The sequence below is a fragment of the Dendropsophus ebraccatus genome, chromosome 6 (assembly GCF_027789765.1).
Source record: "Dendropsophus ebraccatus isolate aDenEbr1 chromosome 6, aDenEbr1.pat, whole genome shotgun sequence".
In the NCBI taxonomy this organism is placed as follows: domain Eukaryota; kingdom Metazoa; phylum Chordata; class Amphibia; order Anura; family Hylidae; genus Dendropsophus; species Dendropsophus ebraccatus.
Window position 1 is genome coordinate 4735798 of NC_091459.1, and position 23226 is coordinate 4759023.

General features: G+C 44.4%; 1 long non-coding RNA gene across 1 annotated transcript; it reads right to left on the reverse strand.

The window, feature by feature from the left end:
- Positions 1 to 353: 353 nt before the first annotated feature.
- Positions 354 to 19827, reverse strand: LOC138794610 (uncharacterized). The gene is made up of 3 exons (XR_011363473.1): positions 19330 to 19827; positions 19123 to 19202; positions 354 to 527 (listed from the first exon to the last, which is right to left on the reverse strand). It is a non-coding gene; the product is annotated as an uncharacterized lncRNA (long non-coding RNA).
- Positions 19828 to 23226: the final 3399 nt, after the last annotated feature.

Here is a 23226-nt window from a genome sequence, read left to right on the forward strand (position 1 = left end):
CCACTCAGCTACCACACCACCGTACCACCGCTGATCTGGCAGGGAGATCACCCAAACAAACACTCCCCGTGCCTCATGGCACATGTGTTTCTTTTGTTTGTTTCTTTATGCAAGGTTTTTGTAATTGTCGCTTATCACTTCTCTTTCCAAACATCACATTAAACACCTAATTTGCACAAATTGTACTAATCGTGAAATCAATAAAGGAAGAGCTTCTGCATTATACGCTGTGTTACTGTAGCTGTCTGCAGTACTCTTTAGTGAATGGAACACATTGTTCCTGGTGTTCAGTGATGACATGACCTGTGAATGGGTGGTCTGCTTCCGTTCTGTTCTTTTATAACCACCTGTGTTCCAGCGTTGCCCAGATGCATTGCAGGGGTGTAATTGAATGCAGATCGAGGTCCAGACGCAGCAGTGTTTCTGAGCATCACCCGGCATCTATCATTAAGGTTACATTCAGGTCAGAGTAAACAGATGCTAAATCCAGATATTAAGTCCACTAAAGGCACTCCTCAAATTTTAATCTAGGAAGAGAAAATATAGTGAGCCTTGAGGTAAGACCTTGACCAACCCTGTCCACAAAAGAAAAACATGACTGTAAGGAAATAACCCCCCATGAAGCTCTGGATACTTTGATGTTATTATTACAGTAAAATATGATGGAATGAAGAATAAGAAGAAAAACATTGCAGACAGCGATCATATCACAAAGCAGCTACACTCCATGTCTCTGCAGCTTACATTTGCTTTCTAACCCTAATGATAATAAGGAAAGCAAGGTCCAAGGGAGACACTGGTTACAGAACCGCGGGTGGAGGCAAAAACAATACATAGATTAGAAACACACTTTTGGATGTTTATTTATTTCCTCTTTTATAGAAAATACATACTTGTCTGCCATATGTAACCGTTATCACAATATTATTGTTTAAAGGGAACTTGTCGTCACTTTTATGTTGACTGACTCAAAAGTAATCAGGATGGTCATATGGAAATATGGTCAGATGAGTCCAGTTTCATTGTTTTCTGTGGATGAAGCCTTCAATGTTGACTATTTTAAATCAATAGTGTATGTGAAATAAAAGAAGGAGCAAGACGAAAGGAGAAGGGTATACGATCCAGCACTCCAATGTATTCAAAAAAGGTAAGCTAATAAAACATAACTTTTAATCTATGCTATTAAAATGACGTTTAAAACCAACGCGTTTCGCGCCATGGCGCTTAATCATGGTTGTAAAAATAAATGAGCTATCATGTCTTATAAAGGTTGCGGCAGCCAATCATGTGCGCCGACGTAGCGAACTCATGTGAAGAATAATGATTCTAGACCTGCACGTTATTACGTGGTGAGTCATGTGTCTGATCATGTTATCTGAACACCATGTTTCGTTCAAGTCATGTGACTGATCATGTTATCTAGACACCATGTTTGGTCAACGGATTATGGGACTGATCATATTGGCTAAACGCAGAATCTGAACACAGTTAAGTATAATAATATAGTAAATCGTTTTTATAGTTCATTCCATATGGCATTCTGGTGTTTAAACGGAATATATATTCGGCTTCTTTGTATAGAAGCTTTTTCCTCCAATCGCCTCCTCTTTTGGGGTTAGGAACTTTTTTTATGCCGTAACATATAAAACTGGCTGTATTGCCACTATGTGTTTGTAAAAAATGTTTAGAGGCACCGGAGGCGTTGAGTCCAAGTCCACCCCTGATGCTCAACAAGTGTTCTCCTATGCGTTTTTTTAAAGTTCTGATGGTGCAACCTACGTACTTTAGATTGCATAGGGTGCACTCTATTATGTAGACGAGATGGTGGCTGTTACAATTAATAAAGTCTCGTACCGTGTAATTTGCATTGTTGGAACTATCTGTGAAATTTTTCTTAGTTTCCAAAAATTTGCAGGTTTGACACCTGTTCACACCACATTTGAAGTTACCTGTAATTTTGTTGTTTTTAGTTTCATCTTCTGTGGTGTACATGCTGGGGGATAATAAGTCTTTCAGAGAGCGGCCCCTCCGGGCCACGCATCGATGTCCTCCTTCTAGAATTTCAGCCAAGGTGTCATCTTGTCTTAATAGAGGTAAGTTTTTATTTAGGATGGCCACAATTGTTTCATATTCTATGCTGTATTGAGTAGAAAAAGTTACAGGTGCATTTGTGTTAGTTGTATGTGTATGGTTTCTGGGATTTTTTATCTCCAACAGGTCATTTCTGTTTCTGTTTTTGATTATATTTTTGGCTCTTGTTATAGTACCCTGTTTGTAGCCCCTTTGTTTTAGACGTTCGTTGGCTAGATCGCATTTTATTTTAAAATCCTGTTCATCTGAGCATGCACGTTTAATTCTGGTTAGTTCACCCACCGGGATGGATTTTAAAGTGTGTGCTGGGTGGCTGCTTGTTGCATGCAGTATTGTATTCCCAGCAGTACTTTTCCGGAATAGGGATGTTTGTACTAATTTCCCAATTGTTGGTGCTTTTAATGATATGTCCAAAAAGGATATTTCTGTTGATTGTAGATTAGCTGTGAAACGGAGATTATGAGGATTATTGTTGATGTATTCTACAAAGGATTCCATCGCCTGTTGTCCTCCAGTCCACACCATCAAAATGTCGTCAATAAAACGACCATTCCACGTGATGTGATGGCAAAAGACATTCTGAGGGGAAAAAATATACAATTCTTCCCACCAGGCAACATATAATCCTGCGAGTGTAGGTGAGAATTTCGCCCCCATAGGGGCTCCTTGTGTCTGTAGAAAAAATTCTCCATTGAAGGAAAAAAAGTTGTGTTTCAACAGAAATAATGTGACTTCTATTATATATTCACGTAACTCGTGGCTGTAGTTGCTATATTTGTATAGATGGTGGGCAAGTGCAGTTATGGCTTGATCATGTGGAATCGAAGGATATAAAGATATAACATCACAACTGAGCCACATGTTTCCTTTGTTCCATGTAAAATTTTGAAAGGCTCTGAGGACTGTGCCACTGTCCTGTAAGTAACCAGGTACTCTTTTGACTAAATTTTGTAACAGCTCGTCCACCCATTCGCAAACTTTTTCATTTAACGATCCGACACCCGAAATAATTGGGCGTAATGGTGGTGGGTTTTCTCCTTTATGGATTTTCGGTAAACCATATAGTATGGGGGTAGTGGGGTGTTCAGGGATAAGATCTTTCATACGTTTTTCATCTATTATCCCTAAAGTAACACCTTCCTGTATTAAGTTTACTAACTTGGTTTTGAATGTGGTGGTGGGGTTAGATGATAATTTTCTGTAAGTGGAGGTGTCGTTTAATATGTTGTAAGCCATTTTGCAATACATTTCTTTATCTAACACCACAATTTTACCCCCTTTATCCGCCATTCTTAGAATGATGTTTTTATTGGCCTGTAGGGATTTTATGGCTTGTTGTTCTCTAAAAGTAATGTTGGACTTTGGGGGAAAGGTTTCCAATTCCTCCTTTAACTTCCTGAGATCCCTTTCCATGCAATTCTGGAAATGGTCCAGTGCTTCCACTCGTGATTTTACGGGGTAATATCCTGGATTGGAGTGTTTAATAGGAACACTATGAATGGAAGTTGTGTCTTCGATCTGTCCCTCGAACTCCAAATCTATGAGTTGTTGTAAGTTGGTTTGTTCTTGGAATAGAAGATCTGTAAAATTATTGGTTCGTATATTTAGCTCTCCAAGAGGATCTGTTGGAGTGTCCATGTGGGTATTGAAAAAATGGCGTCGGACTGTGAGAAGTCGTGCAAATCGATTTATGTCGACTAAAGTTCCAAATAGGTCGAAATGTGTTGTTGGCACAAAAGTGAGACCTTTGGATAGGATCTTAATTTCATCTTTAGTTAGGATGGTTTTGGAAAGATTCACTACGTTTGATAATTTGGTGTCTGAGACTTCATTTAGACTACCACCATTTTGTTTTGTAATAATTTCTTGGGTAGTGTTTGTCTGAACGGTGCTTAAGATTGGTGATTCCTGCGGTTCTTGCGTGCGGGGTATCTCCCCTGTGAAGGAATTATGTTGTCTTGGCTTATGTTTCCTCCCCGCACGCCTGATGCGTTTTTTGTAGGCGGATTGTAGCTCACGTCTTTGTTTGTGTCCCAATTGGTTCGTCTGTTTTGTGTGGTGCCGCCTCTGAAACCCTGTCCTCCTGGATTTGGATTCCATGTACGGTTAATTGTATGATCATTTGTTTGATTAGATCTTGTGTCATTTCTTGGTTCCTGTGTTCCTGTATTTGGATTCCATGTGTGGTTATTGGTATAACTATTGGGTTGTCGGGATCGTGCACCCCCCCTAGGGTAATGTTGGTAATTTGTCCTTGATGGTTCCTGTCTTGGTGGTGAATCTTGACTAATATCTGATGTCGTGTCAAAGTCAGATGTGTCCACTGTATCCCGTTCAATTGAGGAGAAGCTGACATGACCCGGGGTTCGCTGAGCACCTCCCTTTTTTAAGATGGAACGAGGTTTATGTGCCCTGAATTTCTTCCATGTGTATACCTGATTGAGTGTATAATCTGTATTGTCTCTTTGGAACTTAGTTTTTTTGACTTCTAGTATTTGGTTTTCTAAATCTTGCATTTTTGTTTTGAGTTTGTTGTTCAATTCCTCATATTCAGCAAGGGAAGAAAATGGTTGTAAGGCTTGTTTAGTTTCTTCAAGTTGTATTTTTAATTCGGCTAATTTTATTCCTTCATGTTTTATTATAATTTTTATTAGACGAATTGAACAGTCGGTGATGGCTTCTTCCCATTCAAACAAAAACTCCTCGGAAAGTGCCGTGGTGGGGTTTTTGTATATGCGTAAGCCTCTGGGGATCATGTTTTTCTCAAGGTAAGTGTTCAAGGTGTTGTAGTCCCACCATAATCTAAGTTCTTGGGATTGTAATTTCTCCCATTTATCAAATAAATTTGTGCATTCTGGGTTATCAGTTTTTAAGATCTCAAAGACTTGGGTAAGTTTGCGTCTGCGTTCAGCAACTGCAACCATGTTTTGTGTAGTACTCAATGTATCTATATTTGCAGCGGATGTTGTTGCTGTTAATGATATGTCAGTCATTTCACGTATCAAAAAAAATTTTTTTACTTTAGTAAAATGTTTTTATATATATATGTAACCAAGTTCATCATTTGTCTGTCCAAAAAAATATTATTTTCTTATATTTAAAAAATCCCACAAAAAAGAGCAAAATATACGGTCCAATACCTGATTAATTCGTTGTTATGGTGCTCCTGGTGGATATTTTTCCTGGGAGTCTCGATCCTGCGGCCAAGTGAACAATGCTGGAGGTAGTGAAGAGTTGGATCAGCTCACCTGGAAATGGCGGACAGTAGGTTCCCTGTATGTTGGAGGGGGATGGGTGGGTGCACGGATCCCAAACGCGGCCGGGCGTGGATTCACAGAAGGAGCAAGACGAAAGGAGAAGGGTATACGATCCAGCACTCCAATGTATTCAAAAAAGGTAAGCTAATAAAACATAACTTTTAATCTATGCTATTAAAATGACGTTTAAAACCAACGCGTTTCGCGCCATGGCGCTTAATCATGGTTGTAAAAATAAATGAGCTATCATGTCTTATAAAGGTTGCGGCAGCCAATCATGTGCGCCGACGTAGCGAACTCATGTGAAGAATAATGATTCTAGACCTGCACGTTATTACGTGGTGAGTCATGTGTCTGATCATGTTATCTGAACACCATGTTTCGTTCAAGTCATGTGACTGATCATGTTATCTAGACACCATGTTTGGTCAACGGATTATGGGACTGATCATATTGGCTAAACGCAGAATCTGAACACAGTTAAGTATAATAATATAGTAAATCGTTTTTATAGTTCATTCCATATGGCATTCTGGTGTTTAAACGGAATATATATTCGGCTTCTTTGTATAGAAGCTTTTTCCTCCAATCGCCTCCTCTTTTGGGGTTAGGAACTTTTTTTATGCCGTAACATATAAAACTGGCTGTATTGCCACTATGTGTTTGTAAAAAATGTTTAGAGGCACCGGAGGCGTTGAGTCCAAGTCCACCCCTGATGCTCAACAAGTGTTCTCCTATGCGTTTTTTTAAAGTTCTGATGGTGCAACCTACGTACTTTAGATTGCATAGGGTGCACTCTATTATGTTGACGAGATGGTGGCTGTTACAATTAATAAAGTCTCGTACCGTGTAATTTGCATTGTTGGAACTATCTGTGAAATTTTTCTTAGTTTCCAAAAATTTGCAGGTTTGACACCTGTTCACACCACATTTGAAGTTACCTGTAATTTTGTTGTTTTTAGTTTCATCTTCTGTGGTGTACATGCTGGGGGATAATAAGTCTTTCAGAGAGCGGCCCCTCCGGGCCACGCATCGATGTCCTCCTTCTAGAATTTCAGCCAAGGTGTCATCTTGTCTTAATAGAGGTAAGTTTTTATTTAGGATGGCCACATTTTTTTTTATATTCTATGCTGTATTGAGTAGAAAAAGTTACAGGTGCATTTGTGTTAGTTGTATGTGTATGGTTTCTGGGATTTTTTATCTCCAACAGGTCATTTCTGTTTCTGTTTTTGATTATATTTTTGGCTCTTGTTATAGTACCCTGTTTGTAGCCCCTTTGTTTTAGACGTTCGTTGGCTAGATCGCATTTTATTTTAAAATCCTATGTGAAATAAAACAGGTTTGCAATATACCTTCTGAATTTTTTTTTCGTCATGCTGTAAAACAAAGCTATACTTACCAGAAATACAGGTCCAGTCTCCTGAAGGCTGCTATATAACAGCTATACTTACTGTATCCAGGTCCAATCTCCTGAAGGCTGCTATATACAGTAACAGCTATACTTACTGTATCCAGGTCCAGTCTCCTGAAGGCTGCTATATACCAGCTATACTTACTGTATCCAGGTCCAGTCTCCTGAATACATGCTATATAACAGCTATACTTACTGTATCCAGGTGCAATCTCCTGAAGGCTGCTATATAACAGCTATACTTACTGTATCCAGGTCCAGGCTCCTGAAGGCAGCTATACTTACTGTATCCAGGTCCAGTCTTCTGAAGGCTGCTATATAACAGCTATACTTACTGTATCCAGGTCCAGGCTCCTGAAAGCAGCTATATAACAGCTATACTTACTGTATCCAGGTCCAGTTTCCTGAAGGCTGCTATATAACAGCTATACTTACTGTATCCAGGTCCAGTCTCCTGAAGGCAGCTATATAACAGCTATACTTACTGTATCCAGGTCCAGTCTCCTGAAGGCTCCTATATAACAGCTATGCAGTGTCCCAGAACAGCCCTTCTTATGCTCATACTTTTATTACAACCAGTTCTGTTCTGGAAAGCTATGGTCCACTGCAAACTGCGTGTATTGCGTTACCCTTCTCAGTATTCAGGTCTGCTATTCCATTCATTTATTGCATGTATATTCAGGTATCAGTGTCTAATGGTATTATGTCGCCCCCTAGTGTTCAAGTATGGTACTTCTCATGTATATTTCTCTGTATATGCCTAATGGTGTGATGATGCAATGGCTGGATGTCACGTGACTGTGCCCTGCTTCCATGGTAACTCCAATGGTCATCGAGCTTTGGCTGGGGTTTACCATGTGACTTCCTGTGCTACCTCAGTCTATTCCCTACCACAAAGGGGATAGGTTGTGTGTTCATCCTCTCTTCCTGCTAAGAGAGAGGCCTGCGTGTGCTCTGCTGCTCCAGTACACTGGCTGTGTTCCTGTCTCAAGTCTCAGGATTCTCATCTGGGTGTCGATTCTTCAGTCATTCTTCAGTTCCTCTCATTATCATCTTCTCTAATCATCAAAAGCAAGTATTTCATTCAAGTCTCATTCCACCCAGCATCTCAACTTCAGTATCACTACTACTCCCATCATTCAGCACGCTACTCTCACAGCCTATTGCAGCATCACCCATTATTCTGCTTTATTCAAGTCTGCCTTATTCCCGGTTGCATCCGGAGAGACTGTTGCTACTAGTTACCACCGTTACAATAAATATACAACTACCGTTGTTTCTGAACCTTGGCATTGGTGTGATAATTGGTGCCCTGACTAAGGACAACGAAGAATCGCATGCCCAGTATTTCCGCAGGGTCAGGAGCCCGGTTTCCAGCTGTATCACCCTCGTGCCTAAACCGTGACAACACTATATCCTACAGCTGCCCCGGTTCCTGCCTGTTAGCACCATCTATACTGCGGAGTGGCCCCTAGGGGCCAGGGCATAGCAGCTATACTTACTGTATCCAGATCCAGTCTCCTGAAGGCAGCTATATAACAGCTATACTTACTGTATCCAGGTCCAGTCTCCTGAAGGCTGCTATATAACAGCTATACTTACTGTATCCAGGTCCTTACTCCTGAAGGCTGCTATATAACAGCTATACTTACTGTATGCAGGTCCAGTCTCCTGAAGGCTGCTATATAACAGCTATACTTACTGTATCCAGGTCCAGTCTCCTGAAGGCTGCTATATAACAGCTATACTTACTGTATCCAGGTCAAGTCTCCTGAAGGCTGCTATATACCAGCTATACTTACTGTATCCAGGTCCAGTCTCCTGAAGGCTGCTATATAACAGCTATACTTACTGTATCCAGGTCCAGTCTCCTGAAGGCTGCTATATAACAGCTATACTTACTGTATCCAGGTCCAGTCTCCTGAAGGCAGCTATATAACAGCTATACTTACTGTATCCAGGTCCAGTCTCCTGAAGGCAGCTATATAACAGATATACTTACTGTATCCAGGCCCAGTGTTCTGAAGGCTGCTATATAACAGCTATACTTACTGTATCCAGGCCCAGTGTTCTGAAGGCTGCTATATAACAGCTATACTTACTGTATCCAGGACCAGTCTCCTGAAGGCTGCTATATAACAGCTATACTTACTGTATCCAGGTCCAGTCTCCTGAAGGCTGCTATATAACAGCTATACTTACTGTATCCAGGACCAGTCTCCTGAAGGCTGCTATATAACAGCTATACTTACTGTATCCAGATCCAGTCTCCTGAAGGCTGCTATATAACAGCTATACTTACTGTATCCAGGTCCAGTCTCCTGAAGGCAGCTATATAACAGCTATACTTACTGTATCCAGGTCCATTCTCCTGAAGGCAGCTATATAACAGCTATACTTACTGTATCCAGGTCCAGTCTCCTGAGGGCAGCTATATAACAGCTATACTTACTGTATCCAGGTCCAGTCTCCTGAAGGCTGCTATATAACAGCTATACTTACTGTATCCAGGTCCAGTCTCCTGAAGGCAGCTACTGTATATAACAGCTATACTTACTGTGTTCAGGTCCAGTCTCCTGAAGGCAGCTATATAACAGCTATACTTACTGTATCCAGGTCCAGTCTCCTGAAGGCAGCTATATAACAGCTATACTTACTGTATCCAGGTCCAGTCTCCTGAAGGCTGCTATATAACAGCTATACTTACTGTATCCGGGTCCAGTCTCCTAAAGCTTTTTAGTCTTGTGTTGGTTGAAAAAAAGAGACTAAACACATAATGTCTTGCCCAGTACAGAAGGTAGCGGCTCAATGTGTCCATCAATCACATCACTGCCTTCTCTGTGAGCACAGATGACCTGGGAAACATGGGACTTCCTGTGTTTAGACTCTTAAAAAAAAGTCAGAACACAGGAAGTGCCATGTCTTCCATGATAACAAAAATAAATAATGAATGAATGTAAATTGCAAACTTGCTTTATATCACATCTACTGTTAGATTTTGAAAGTTATATAAACAGGTACACTTTAAATCCACTCTCAAGTTAACAAAGTTCCTGAATGGTTCAGGGTACAATATAATGACACGCTTTAAGTCCAAAAGTCACCCTTGAAGGTAAAGTAAGAGCCCAGAAGTATGTTGATATTCAGAGGTGACCTTGATGCCCACTCAAGTATTACACTTGATCGAGTATTGGGCTACTCAACAGTGCTGGATGCTCAGGGTGCTCGGGTGTTCCACTCACGTTGGGTGGACGGCCTGGGAACAGGGGACATCTAATCTCCCCCTGCTGAGCACTCTCAAACTATCTACAACTTGTGTGAAACGTCACCCTCTTTGTCATGTGCATGAGACCTGAATTCCCTAGAGCACTAATACTAGGAACTACACCGTGAGCACATTAACCCTTTCAAGGTTATTGACATATTCAAAACACAATTAAACAATTGCTATGAACAGGCTATAATAGAACATAGTATGCTACAGTATACAACACCTTGTGTAATGGGGGACCTGCAAGAGGGAGCAGAAGAGATCGCCACCTGTTACTGTCATCGCTTACCTTTTACAGCCTTTAGCAACCCCAAAAATGTAAAAAAAAACAAAAAACTTTTTTTTCCTTTTCATCAATAAAAAAGATTAGTGTTTTAGATTAACATTGTTGGATACATCTGCATGATACAATTTAATACAGGTGGGTCTTAAAGGGATTGTTCACCAAAAATGTTTTCTTTCAAATCAGCTGGTGCCAGAGATTTGTAATTTACTTCTATTAATAATTCTCAAGTCTTCCAGTACCACATTTTCCGGCAATTCAACTCACCCGTAATCCGTTCCCGGCAGCCGCACGTCTCCCTTCCCATTTTTGGCGCAGCCATGGTGACAATACTTGTGCCGGAGGTCCCTGAAGCTCTCCCGGGCAACCAAGCGTCTCATTGGAGAAGCTCAAAGACACTCGGCTGCTGGGAAAGATTCGGGAGAATGACTGAGGCGCAGTAAGTCCCTGAAGCCTCTGCCAATCTCCCGAAGGTCTCCCAGCAGCCGAGCGTCTCCGAGCTTCTCCAATCTGACACTAGGCTGCCCGGGAGAGCTTTGGGGACCTACGGCTCAGGCAGTGACAGGAGACATGCGGCTGCCAAGAACGGGTGACAGGTGAGTTGATTGTTGTTGGTTTTTTTTTCAACTTCAGTTAACCCCTGCCTGACCACAGCAGGGCTCCAGCTAGTAAACCCTGCTGCGGCGTATAAGACGAACCCCTGAAAATCATCTAAAAAGTCAGGGGCCAGAAAATACAGTGCATAGGGAGCACAAGCCTCTTGTTAAAGGGGTAGTTCACCATTTTTTTTTCTTTTAAGGCAACTAGTGCCAGAAAGGGCCAGAGATTTGTAATGTACTTAAAAAAATTCCAAGTATTCCAGTACTTATCAGCTGCTGTATGTCCTGCAGGAAGTGGTGTATTCTGTCCAGTCTGACACAGTGCTCTCTGCTGCCCCCTCTGTCCATGTCAGGAACCGTCCAGAGTAGCAGCAAATCCTCATAGAAAACCTCTCCTGCTCTACAGACTGGAAAAAATACACCACTTCCTGCAGGACATACAGCAGCTGATAAGTACTGGAATACTTGGGATTTTTTTTTTTAAGTACATTACAAATCTCTGGCACTTTCTGGCACTAGTTGCTTTAAAAGAAGAAAAATGGTGAACTACCCCTTTGACAAGAGGCTTGTGCTCCCTATGTTAGTAACCACCAGCACAGAACATTAGAAATAACTAAACATCACTATTAATCTCCTCCCGACCCCCAGATTCCCTTTATCTGCTTACATTTTCATATTAACTATCTGCTATCATCCATAGAGTTTTAGAGTTTTTCGCAGAACTATTTGTGCGTAGATGGGTTAAATGACTTCAGATTGTTCTCCAATGTCAATCATTACGGACAATTGCAGGTAGCAGTGATTGTTTAGTTTATGCAGCTCTCACATAGGGCAGCATGACCGAGCAACAGGGACAATCTCATCAGAAAAGACTTAGGGGGAGATTTATCAAAGGGTGTAAAATTTAGACTGGTGCAAACTACCCACAGCAACCAATCACAGCTCAGCTTTCCTTTCAGCACTGCCTAAAGCTGAGCTGTGATTGGTTGCTGTGGGCAGTTTGCACCAGTCTAAATTTTACACCCTTTGATAAATCTCCCCCTTATTGTTTAAATAATGGTTTTACGTTAAACTTATTTTTTTAAGAATTTTTGGTGACATTTTTCAAATTTTCCATTTTTCTATCTATATTATATAATAATCCTGATATCTTGCAGTTTTCATTCTCACCACTGGGGCTAAAACAAAGCTGAGGCTTCCTGTTGTCTCTGTGGTGATAAGAGGAGGCTGCAGTAAAGTGATCTGTACAGCATTGCAGCGTCATGTGACACCAGTAGATAGAGGAGACAATAGCAGCTCTCTGTGGAATGACCTCTTTACAGGTCACAGAGCGCGCTCAGTAATGTCTCACATTCATCTCAAGGGGACAGAGTCTGTCTATTGTCGTCTATGTCCATGAGTCTTGTTGTAAAGCATGTCACTAAAAGCTGTTAAGAACAGTCAAGGCAATATGGCCGCCCCCATAACAAGTTTTAGTATCTGACTCCAATCAGTAACAGAAAATTTAGGTGACACCGTCCCTTTAAAGCTTTGTCATGTAGTTGTGTATAGGAGCCTCATTGGGTTTGTGATTGCTATGTATATGAACACCTACAGATACAGATCTTATGGCTCTAAGCTTTCAGTAGAGCAGTAAATGAATCTAAACCACGTTCTCTTTTTATTCTGCAATGAAATATGTTATAAAATAAATACTCAAAGTAAATAACCAATAAAGCAGCAAAAATCGCAGCGAATGAATAAACTTCACTACTGAACTTAATGAACTAATAAATAATGGAGGGAAGACGAAGGTCTGTCTGCTGGAGCCAAGAGCTGCAAGATACACGCACAATGAGCCCTCCACAATGAGCTCCACAATGAGCCCCACAATGAGCTCCACACAATGAGCCCCCCACAATGAGCCCCACAATGAGCCCCCCACAATGAGCCCCACAATGAGCCCCCCACAATGAGCCCCACAATGAGCTCCACAATGAGCCCCCCACAATGAGCTCCACAATGAGCTCCACAATGTGCTCCACAATGAGCCTCACAATGAGCCCCACAATGAGCTCCACACAATGAGCCCCCCACAATGAGCCCCATAATGAGCTCCACAATGAGCCCCACAATGAGCTCCACAATGAGCCCCCCACAATGAGCTCCACAATGAGCCCCACAATGAGCCCCACAATGAGCCCCACAATGAGCTCCACAATGAGCTCCACAATGAGCCCCACAATGAGCTCCACAATGAGCCCCACAATGAGCCCCCCACAATGAGCCCCCCACAATGAGCCCCCACAATGAGCTCCACAATGAGCTCCACAATGAGCCCCACAATGAGCTCCACAATGAGCCCCCCACAATGAGCCCCCCACAATGAGCCCCCCACAATGAGCCCCATAATGAGCCCCACAATGAGCCCCCCACAATGAGCCCCCACAATGAGCTCCACAATGAGCTCCACAATGAGCCCCACAATGAGCTCCACAATGAGCCCCCCACAATGAGCCCCCCACAATGAGCCCCCCACAATGAGCCCCATAATGAGCTCCACAATGAGCCCCACAATGAGCTCCACAATGAGCCCCCCACAATGAGCCCCCCACAATGAGCCCCACACAATGAGCCCCCCACAATGAGCCCCACAATGAGCCCCCCACAATGAGCTCCACAATAAGCCCCACAATGAGCTCCACAATGAGCCCCACAATGAGCCCCCCACAATGAGCCCCACAATGAGCTCCACAATGAGCCCCACAATGAGCTCCACACAATGAGCCCCCCACAATGAGCCCCCCACAATGAGCCCCCCACAATGAGCCCCATAATGAGCTCCACAATAAGCCCCACAATGAGCCCCCCACAATTAGCTCCACAATGAGCTCCACAATGAGCCCCACAATGAGCCCCCCACAATGAGCCCTCCACAATGAGCCCCACAATGAGCCCCACAATGAGCCCCCCACAATGAGCTCCACAATGAGCCCCCCACAATTAGCTCCACAATGAGCTCCACAATGAGCCCCCCACAATGAGCTCCACAATGAGCCCCCCACAATGAGCCCCCCACAATGAGCCCTCCACAATGAGCCCCACAATGAGCCCCCCACAATGAGCCCCCCACAATGAGCCCCACAATGAGCCCCCCACAATGAGCCCCACAATGAGCCCTCCACAATGAGCCCCACAATGAGCCCCACAATGAGCCCCCCACAATGAGCCCCCCACAATGAGCCCCCCACAATGAGCCCCACTAATGTCACCAACACAGTTATTAATACCTGGAATCAAATCAAAATAAAAGCAAAATACCGTCCATTACCAAGTAATAGCCATGTGGTAGCTGTGAATCTGTCCTTACCACCACCTGCCCGCTCTCAGTATAAGTGACTCCTAATAAGAATGCATGAAGAACACCAGGAGAAGAAATCACTAAAATACTCAAAAGAAATAACGTAATAAGAAAGCATAGCAACGCTGATCCAGAAAGCAACGCTGATCCAGACAGGAGGATCAGTAAGGGTTACAGAATAGGAAAGAGATCAGTCTGTGCTGTTGTCTGTTTTAGTAAGTAGTTGAATTCATCATAAAATTTTGTGGCTCGAAGACTGCGATGTGTGACGCCGGTCGTACAGGGGAAAGGATGTTTATAATACGGTGCAATAAAGAGATGATATCTAGATGATTAATCTTAAAGGGGAACTATCAGCAGTTTGGACGAATCTAAGCTGCTGATAGCTCCTTAGTGGGCACAGGGCGCTGAGAATGAGGGTATGTATGTTACCTTCATCCTTGGCGACCTCCATGCACAGTCTACTCTAAAATCCTCTGCCCGGTAAGCTGTTAGGAGCACTGGGGGTGTGGCTACTGCCCCCTAGCCCCGATCCAGCTGCCCCCCTACCTTGATAATGATTAGAAGGGGTAGGCCGGATCGTGCTAGGGGTCACTAAAGCACTTGTTGGTTTTTTTTATGTACGGCTGAAGGAGGCTAAGGGTTAACCTGTTGTATGTCACATGTTGTTCTTTACCCACTCACAGGTGCAGGTGCTTTCCCTCCTTTCTCTATCCTATGCTCTGCTTTCTCTCCACACACAGCCTCCACCAATCACAGGCAGGTTTAGACAGACCCCTGTAGGAAGGAGTTAGTTCCCAGTTGTCTGGAGTTAGTGTGAGAGGAAACAACACAGACAAGTCTCTGCTGAAGCCAAGCCAGGACCTGGCTTAGGTCAGGTCCTCTGACAGGGATACAACCAAGCCAGCCACAGATCTTTCTTTATGAGAAACACAACCACTATGTAGTGCTAAGGAAGTACAAAGGGGAGAGGAGCCACACAGGGATCCCCTTGTCCATGCCAGGAACCTCTGTAAACATGCAGGGATAGTTACATCAGCAGTCACAGGAACTGACCCCAGTGGAACAAAGTTATGGAAAGTCTACGTATTACACTGTGCAGTGTAGGACGACTGGGAAGTCTGTGGAGTCTGTTTAGCCCAGATAACTAGGCCTGAGGCTTGTACTACCCTGACAGGATGATTAGCTTGCAACTGTAGGGAAGAAGGTGGTCAGACTGAAGTCTATACGTGAGTACGAGTGTTCTCTATATCTGTTCTACACCCCTCCAACTTTTCCAGGCAGAGTACACTACTAAATTGGACGATGGCCTTTAGGCACCCTCTCTCTCTCCTTTACTCTCTCTTCTACAAAACTCTCCTCTCAAAAGCTCCTCTCTACAGGCATGGCCAAAAGTTTTGAGTATGATGCAAATATAAATGTTTACAAAGTCTACTGCTTCAGTTTTTTAAAATGGCAATTTGCATATACTGTAATTCAGAATGTTATAAAGAGTGATCAGCTTAACAGCAGTTACTTGCAAAGTCAATATTTGCCTAGAAAATGAACTTTATCCCCCAAAACACATTTCACCATCATTGCAGCCCTGCCTTACAAGGACCAGCTAACATCGTTTCAGTGATTGCTCCATTAACACAGGTGTGGGTGTTGATGAGGACAGGGCTGGAGATCAATCTGTCATGATTAAGTAAGAATGACACCACTGGACACTTTAAAAGGAGGCTGGTGCTTGGTATCATTGTTTCTCTTCTGTTAACCATGGTTATCTCTAAAGAAACACGTGCAGTCATCATTGCACTGCACAAAAATGGCCGAACAGGGAAGAGTATCGCAGCTAGAAAGATTGCACCTCAGTCACCAATCTATCGCATCATCAAGAACTTCAAGGAGAGAGGTTCCATTGTTGCCAAAAAGGCTCCAGGGCGCCCAAGAAAGACCAGCAAGCGCCAGGACCGTCTCTTATAAGTGTGGTCAGCTGCAGGATGGGGCTACCAGCAGTGCAGAGTTTGCTCAGGAATGGCAGCAGGCAGGTGTAAGGGCATCTGCACTGTGCACTGTGAGGCGGAGACTCTTGGAGCAAGGCCTGGTCTCAAGGAGGGCAGCAAAGAAGCCACTTCTCTCCAGATAAAACATCAGGGACAGACTGATATTCTGCAAAAGGTCCAGGGAGTGGACTGCTGAGGACTGGGGGAAAGGTCCAGGGAGTGGACTGCTGAGGTCTGGGGTAAAGTCATTTTCTCTGATGAATCCCCTTTCCGATTGTTTGGGACATCTGGAAAACAGCTTATTGGGAGAAGACGAGGTGAGCGCTACCACCAGTCTTGTCTCATGCCAACTGTAACCGGCATCCTGAAACCATGTGTGGGGTTGCTTCTCAGCCAAGGGAATCTGCTCTCTCACAGTCTTGCCTAAAAACACGGCCATGAATAAAGAATGGTACCAGAATGTCCTCCAAGAGCAACTTCTCCCAACCGTCCAAGAGCAGTTTGGCCATCAACAATGCCTTTTCCAGCATGATGGAGCACCCTGCCATAAAGCAAAGGTGATAACTAAATGGCTCCGGGAACAAAAAATAGAGATTTTGGGTCCTTGGCCTGGAAACTCCCCAGATCTTAATCCCATTGAGAACTTGTGGTCAATCATCAAGAGACGAGTGGACAAACAAAAACCAACACATTCTGACAAAATGCAAGCATTGATTGTGCAAGAATGGACGACTATCAGTCAGGATTTGGTCCAGAAGTTGATTGACAGCATCCGGGGAGAATTGCAGAGGTCCTGAAGAAGAAGGCGAAACACTGCAAATATTATAGACTTGCTGCAGTAACTCATTCTAGCTGTCAGTATAAGCTTTTGTTACTCATAATATGATTTCAATTATATTTCTGTATGTGATAAAAACATCTGACAAACACACATAAAAACCAGAGGGCAGAGGATCATGGGAAAATAGAAGATTTGTGTCATTCTCAAAAATTTTAGCCATGACTGTACATCAACTGCAAGATTGCTTCCTCGTATTGCACGGAACCGTTTTCCTGCCAAAGTACTGTTGTATTGCACTAAGCTCCTACAAGTAAACTGTTTATTTTTATTCTAAGCGTTGGACTCCCGCACCCACACACCTGCACACTTGGGGTGATCTCTTTTTTGTGCTGGTGAGGCGCCAGACTGTCCGGGGTGGGTCCTATACCACTCCAGGCTACTGAGACAATTGCCCAAGTGACCCTAGACGCACCCAGCTACCACACCACTGTACAAGCTGACCCGGTAGGGAGTCCACTACAACTCCCCGCGCCTCACCGTTGCAACACTAGGACCACATGAAAAGGCCCTGCGCTTGGAGACACATGCAGCCCCCATTCCTCTGCTGTCCTTCTCATCACATCCTTAATAGATGCCATGACACCTGGTAGCAGCTATGCCCACCGCACACTAGATAGCTACCCTGGCATTGTCCCCACAAAATAGTTGCAGACCCTCTAAGCTAAGCTATAGCACCCCCCTCCATCTGTCCTCTCAAATTATCTCCTAGGCTGTGATTTGGTACATCCCAACTATAAAGAAAAGAAGAAGAAAGCAAAGAAAAAATATGTATCTGAGCAAATCAACTTCAAAAACACACATGACGGCTTCACATACACAAATTTAACTCTACTTGAACTAAATTGCTGTTAGGAGACTTTCTTATAGCACCACCTGCTGGTAAAGTAGGTAACAACAGACCAGCAGAATCTAAGGGGATTACAATGAAGCTTTGTTATGGTAAGTGAAAGAGAAAAGCAATAAGGAAACACTATAAAATAACCCGGATATATTACAGTGTTTATGCAAAAGTAAGGTTTCATATTGTAGGATGAGGATATACCTAAAGCACATGGACCATCAGATACATTGCTGCTTTTTTACTTTAATGGATCAGTGCTGGGGCAGGGAGGTCGGTGGTGTGGTCCTTTTTTTGAACCGCTGCCCGATTCCTGCACTCGGCATTGGTCTATTTCTGGGCACCGGCCCGGCCAGGAGTACTGGGGGCAGATCCACCGACCCCCAGTGTGGCAATATCGCCTGCACTCTGTGATTCAGTTCCATTAGAATCAATGCCTGCCTTCAATGAATAGCGGCCACAGAAAACTGACGTTAGTTTTTTGCATGGCCGCTAGCGATCCCGGCCAGAGTATATACCACGTGTATGTATGTATGTACTATGTCTAAACACTCCAGCCAGGATTCCCTCGAGCTGCAGCACAATGTAAGTTAAATATTAATCACTGCTGTGTTGCAAATCGGCAACAACGGCCGTGATTAGTACTTAACCCAAGTTGAGTAAACATTGCCTAAAACTGCGATGCTAGGTGGATAATTCAATCACTGGATCCTAACCTGATCCTGTCACTGCAATAATATATAACAATATGGATCAGGTTAGGATCCAGTGATTGACATATCCACCTAGCATCATAGTTTTAACTTGATTTCACTGCTTTTAATATAGTTACAATAAAAGTTACATTTTAGGGGTGTGGGGGGGTTGCATCACTAACAGTGCCCCAGGCTTCGGCCCGTGGGCTATTGCAGATTGTTACAGAGAAAAGCTCACACACAGATTTTTGTGTCTTCAGCAGAAAGCAGCAGCTGAGAATTGGGGGAAGGAGACTGAATAGATAATAACATGTATGGAAGGAATTGTTAGTCTCACCATGGGCAGCAACATGTCAGAAGTTATGTTTCAGTGGAATACCCCTTTAACATTGCATGCACTGCTGCTCTGCTCTACAAAATTTGTCAAAAATAGCGGAATACAGCGCTTGAGCAGTCAGTGTGAGTGAAGCTGCATACTAGTGTACATCTCCATTCTCAGAGGGGCACTTACATTTCTGTCATCAGTCAGACCACCGCCAATCACTTATCATCTTTTCACTTGATTTGTCAAACTGTCGCCATGGGATAACCCTATAAAAAAAAACAAAAACAAAAAAAACACTTCATTAATTTTGGGATTACGGGGTTGTATTAGAGCTTGTTTTTTTTGTGGAAGGAGCTGTAATTTTTATTGGTAGCTTTTTTTTAGAGCCTTCACCGTGCAGTAAGAAGGACATGCTATATTCCAGAACATTTTTGTTTTTCAGCTCATCCTTTGAGATGGGTACTTGACCGTGAAGGGTGTCCATGACTAATGTATTCCTATGGGTCCAAAAATCTGGACACATTTTCAGGACTTGTGAATGGGGCCCTAAAGAGGACTTTTTGGGAGAATAACCTGTACTCATGGTTGGGAGAAATACCGCCTATTGCCAGAAGAGATCACAGAGTACCAGGACTGGCAACACGGACCCCGGGCCTATACAACCGGGGAGCAGCTAACCGCTCAAGAATACTCTAGTATACTCTAGCAAAGCGAAGATCAATGGAGTTCGGGGATTTAGAGAACTTTGCTCCCCGGGGGATGGTCCAGATAGTATGAGGACTTCCTAAAGTAATGGTCACCCCAGGGGCAGGCCAGGTGTGTCCCTTCTTAGGTAGTTGCCCCTGGTAAGGCTTTAGCACTGCATGCTGCTATGGACTACACTCCCCAGCAATAACTGGCTCCAACTGTCTCTTTACCTCAGTAAATATCCTGTTCTGTGATTGGGCAGAACTGCACTGGAAGGCCCTGTATACTTGCCTGTGATAGGTGGGTGTGGTGTGTGGTACCCAGCTCACCGATTGGTTACAGCAGAATCACCTGACAGTGTCTGACACAGCAACAACCAACAGTTATAATTAACCCTTACAACAGATATCTCCTTCAGCTGTGCATATGGTGTACAGGAAACAGTGACACCAAGTGGCAGAAAATAGGAAGTGCAGGCAGAAATAGGAAATACAAGTAGAAATAGAAAATGTAGATGGAGTGCAGATCCCCTTCACCCAGAGGGTCCTATATGAAGTTACCTCACTACAGGTGGGCAAGAACATAGCAGGGGCCACACCCGCTCTGGGACACTGCACAAGCCTCTTACACGCTCTGACACTCCAAGAACACTGCACGATGGTCCCCTGACGTAACCAGTGTGACACGATGGACGTATTTTCCTATTGATTCCAGTCACAGTGAGTGCAGAAAATATAGTACTATGCAGCCGGAAGCAGTATAGAGTATATTTATGTGTTATATAACATTAGTGGAGCAAAACAACAGTTGCCTTCTTTGGTCAGATTACCCCTTTAAGGGATTTGAAGGTGCAATCATCAGTATTACACTGCCAGTTACAGCCTGTGAGACCCGGCCTGCGGATCAACCTCACAGGCTTCTGTACATGATATAACCTCCTGCTGCTATGGCAACCATCAATAACCCTGCAATCCACAGAGTTAAAGGGGTACTCCACTTAAAGAGATATTTTGATATGTTGCTGCCCATGGTGAGACTAACAATTCTTTCAAGTATAGAAGGAATTGTTAGGCTGCATTCACACGTTCAGGGTTTTTCCCGGTCCATGATTGTGGTCCGGCAGCTACCTCCGTGATCCGTGCAAAACAGTCCGTTTTTCATCTGTTTTGCATCCGTTTTGTATCCGTGTCCGTTTTTTTCATCGATCTGTGTTAAAGCATTTTAAATTAAATTGATTACATCACATCCGTGTTTTTCACGGATGAACACGGATGTCACATCCGTGTACATCCGTGAAAAACACGGATCTCATTGATTTCTATGGGGAATCCTTTCCGTGCATCCGTTCCGAGTAATGACATGTCCTATTTTTTAACGGAACGGATCACGGATCCGTGAAATCACGGAACATCTGAATAGCCCAATAGAAAGCAATGGGCTGTAAAATTGTCCGTGCGCACGGATCTGTGAGCACGGACAACTTCCCGGAACATGTGAATGCAGCCTTAGTCTCACCATGGGCAGCAACACATCAAAAGTTCTGTTTAAATGGAATACCCCTTTAGGCCATGTTCACACAACGTATTTTTTGTGTAAATCACATGATTTACACAAAACAAATGTTGTATTGTGAATGAACGAAATCCCGGGTGGAGTGGGTATGCATAAGGGGAGATTTATGAAAGGGTGTAAATCTACACCTGGTGTAAACTGCCCACAGCAACCAATCACAGCTCCTCTTATATTCTACCAGAGCTGAAAGCTGATCTGTGATTGGTTGCTGTGGGCAGTTTACACCAGGTGCATATTTACACCCTTTCATAAATCTCCTCCATAGTATACACTCCGGACGTTATTCCATCTGGCCACACCTGACATGTCAGTTTTCTGTGGCCGCTATTCATTGAATAGCGGCCGCAGAGAACCTCTCAGTTCACCCAATGAAGCGTGCGGCTCCGGGGATGATCTTCAGTAACACATGGTTCTGTTAGTTTTTTTTTTATTCACAGACATAATGCTGGGTGTACTATAATGCTGCTATAATCAGTTTCCAAATAACATTTTCTAAGGTAATATTTCTCCTTAAAGGGACAGTGTCACATTTTTGATAATTTTTTAATGAAAAGTAATAAGTATAAATAAGTCTGTAGGATGTTTTTTTTTTTTTTAATGTAGTGTTTCAGTATTTTTTTCTAAAATGTATTGCTGCACAGGGGGCTGCCATGTTTATAGTGTCTGTGTGTGACGTCATTTCACGACACACACACAGACACTATACGGCACCTCCACATCATTGAAGTGAACCGACGGAGTCCGTCTGGTTCACTTCACTGGAGGCTCCGTCACTGTGTACTGCGCATGTGCATAGACATGCGCAGTACACAGCTACAGTACATGGGGCGGGTGGCGGCGCCATTTTCTTGAGGTCCCAGCCCGAGAACCGGGGAGGAGAGAGAGACCGCACAGTGAGTGGACAGGAGAACTGTGTGCAGCTCTCTCTCCACCCCCGCCCCCCGCCGGAGGGGGAGAAATTTGCTAAACTTTTGCTTTGGGTGCCGGGACATCACCCAGCAATGTCCCGGCACCAGTCACCGCAGCTCTCTCCTTCTTTCCCCCAGCAGCAGCTCAGCAGCGTTCTGTGGGGGAACGGGCTTGGAGATGCTGCGGGGGGAAGATGGAGAGAGTAAGGCTGATGGCAGGGGGAGCAGGGCACAGCAGCGTCTGCTGCATGCTGTCCCCCCCTGCGGTTGCCGGACCCGAGAGCGCCGGCATCACGATGGTGATGGGGGCAGAGAGGAGGTGAGGGGATGATGGGGCATCGGGGGGTCTAATCGGGGCAGAAAAATCCTATTCAGACCTGAGAGGGATCCGGGCAGCTGTCAGTGAACCGGGCCGGCGAGGACTGGTGGTGCGCGGGGCTCCCCCGCTCCGGGCTGTGACAGGAGTGGAATGCGGCCTGGGAGATGGGGCAGCCCCGGCGTCCAGGGCCACCAGGTGGAAACAGCGGCGGGCGGTGGACGCCGGGGCTGCCCCATCTCCCAGGCCGCATTCCACTCCTGTCACAGCCCGGAGCGGGGGAGCCCCGCGCACCACCAGTCCTCGCCGGCACGGTTCACTGACAGCTGCCCGGATCCCTCTCAGGTCTGAATAGGATTTTTCTGCCCCGATTAGACCCCCCGATGCCCCATCATCCCCTCACCTCCTCTATCACCCCCATCATCCCCTCCTCTGTCACCCCCATCATCCCCTCCTCTGTCACCCCCTCACCTCCTCTATCATCCCCTCACCTCCTCTATCACCCCCATCATCCCCTCACCTCCTCTATCACCCCCATCATCCCCTCCTCTGTCACCCCCTCACCTCCTCTATCATCCCCTCACCTCCTCTATCACCCCCATCATCCCCTCACCTCCTCTATCACCCCCATCATCCCCTCCTCTGTCACCCCCTCACCTCCTCTATCATCCCCTCACCTCCTCTATCACCCCCATCATCCCCTCACCTCCTCTATCATCCCCTCACCTCCTCTATCACCCCCATCATCCCCTCACCTCCTCTATCACCCCCATCATCCCCTCACCTCCTCTATCACCCCCATCATCC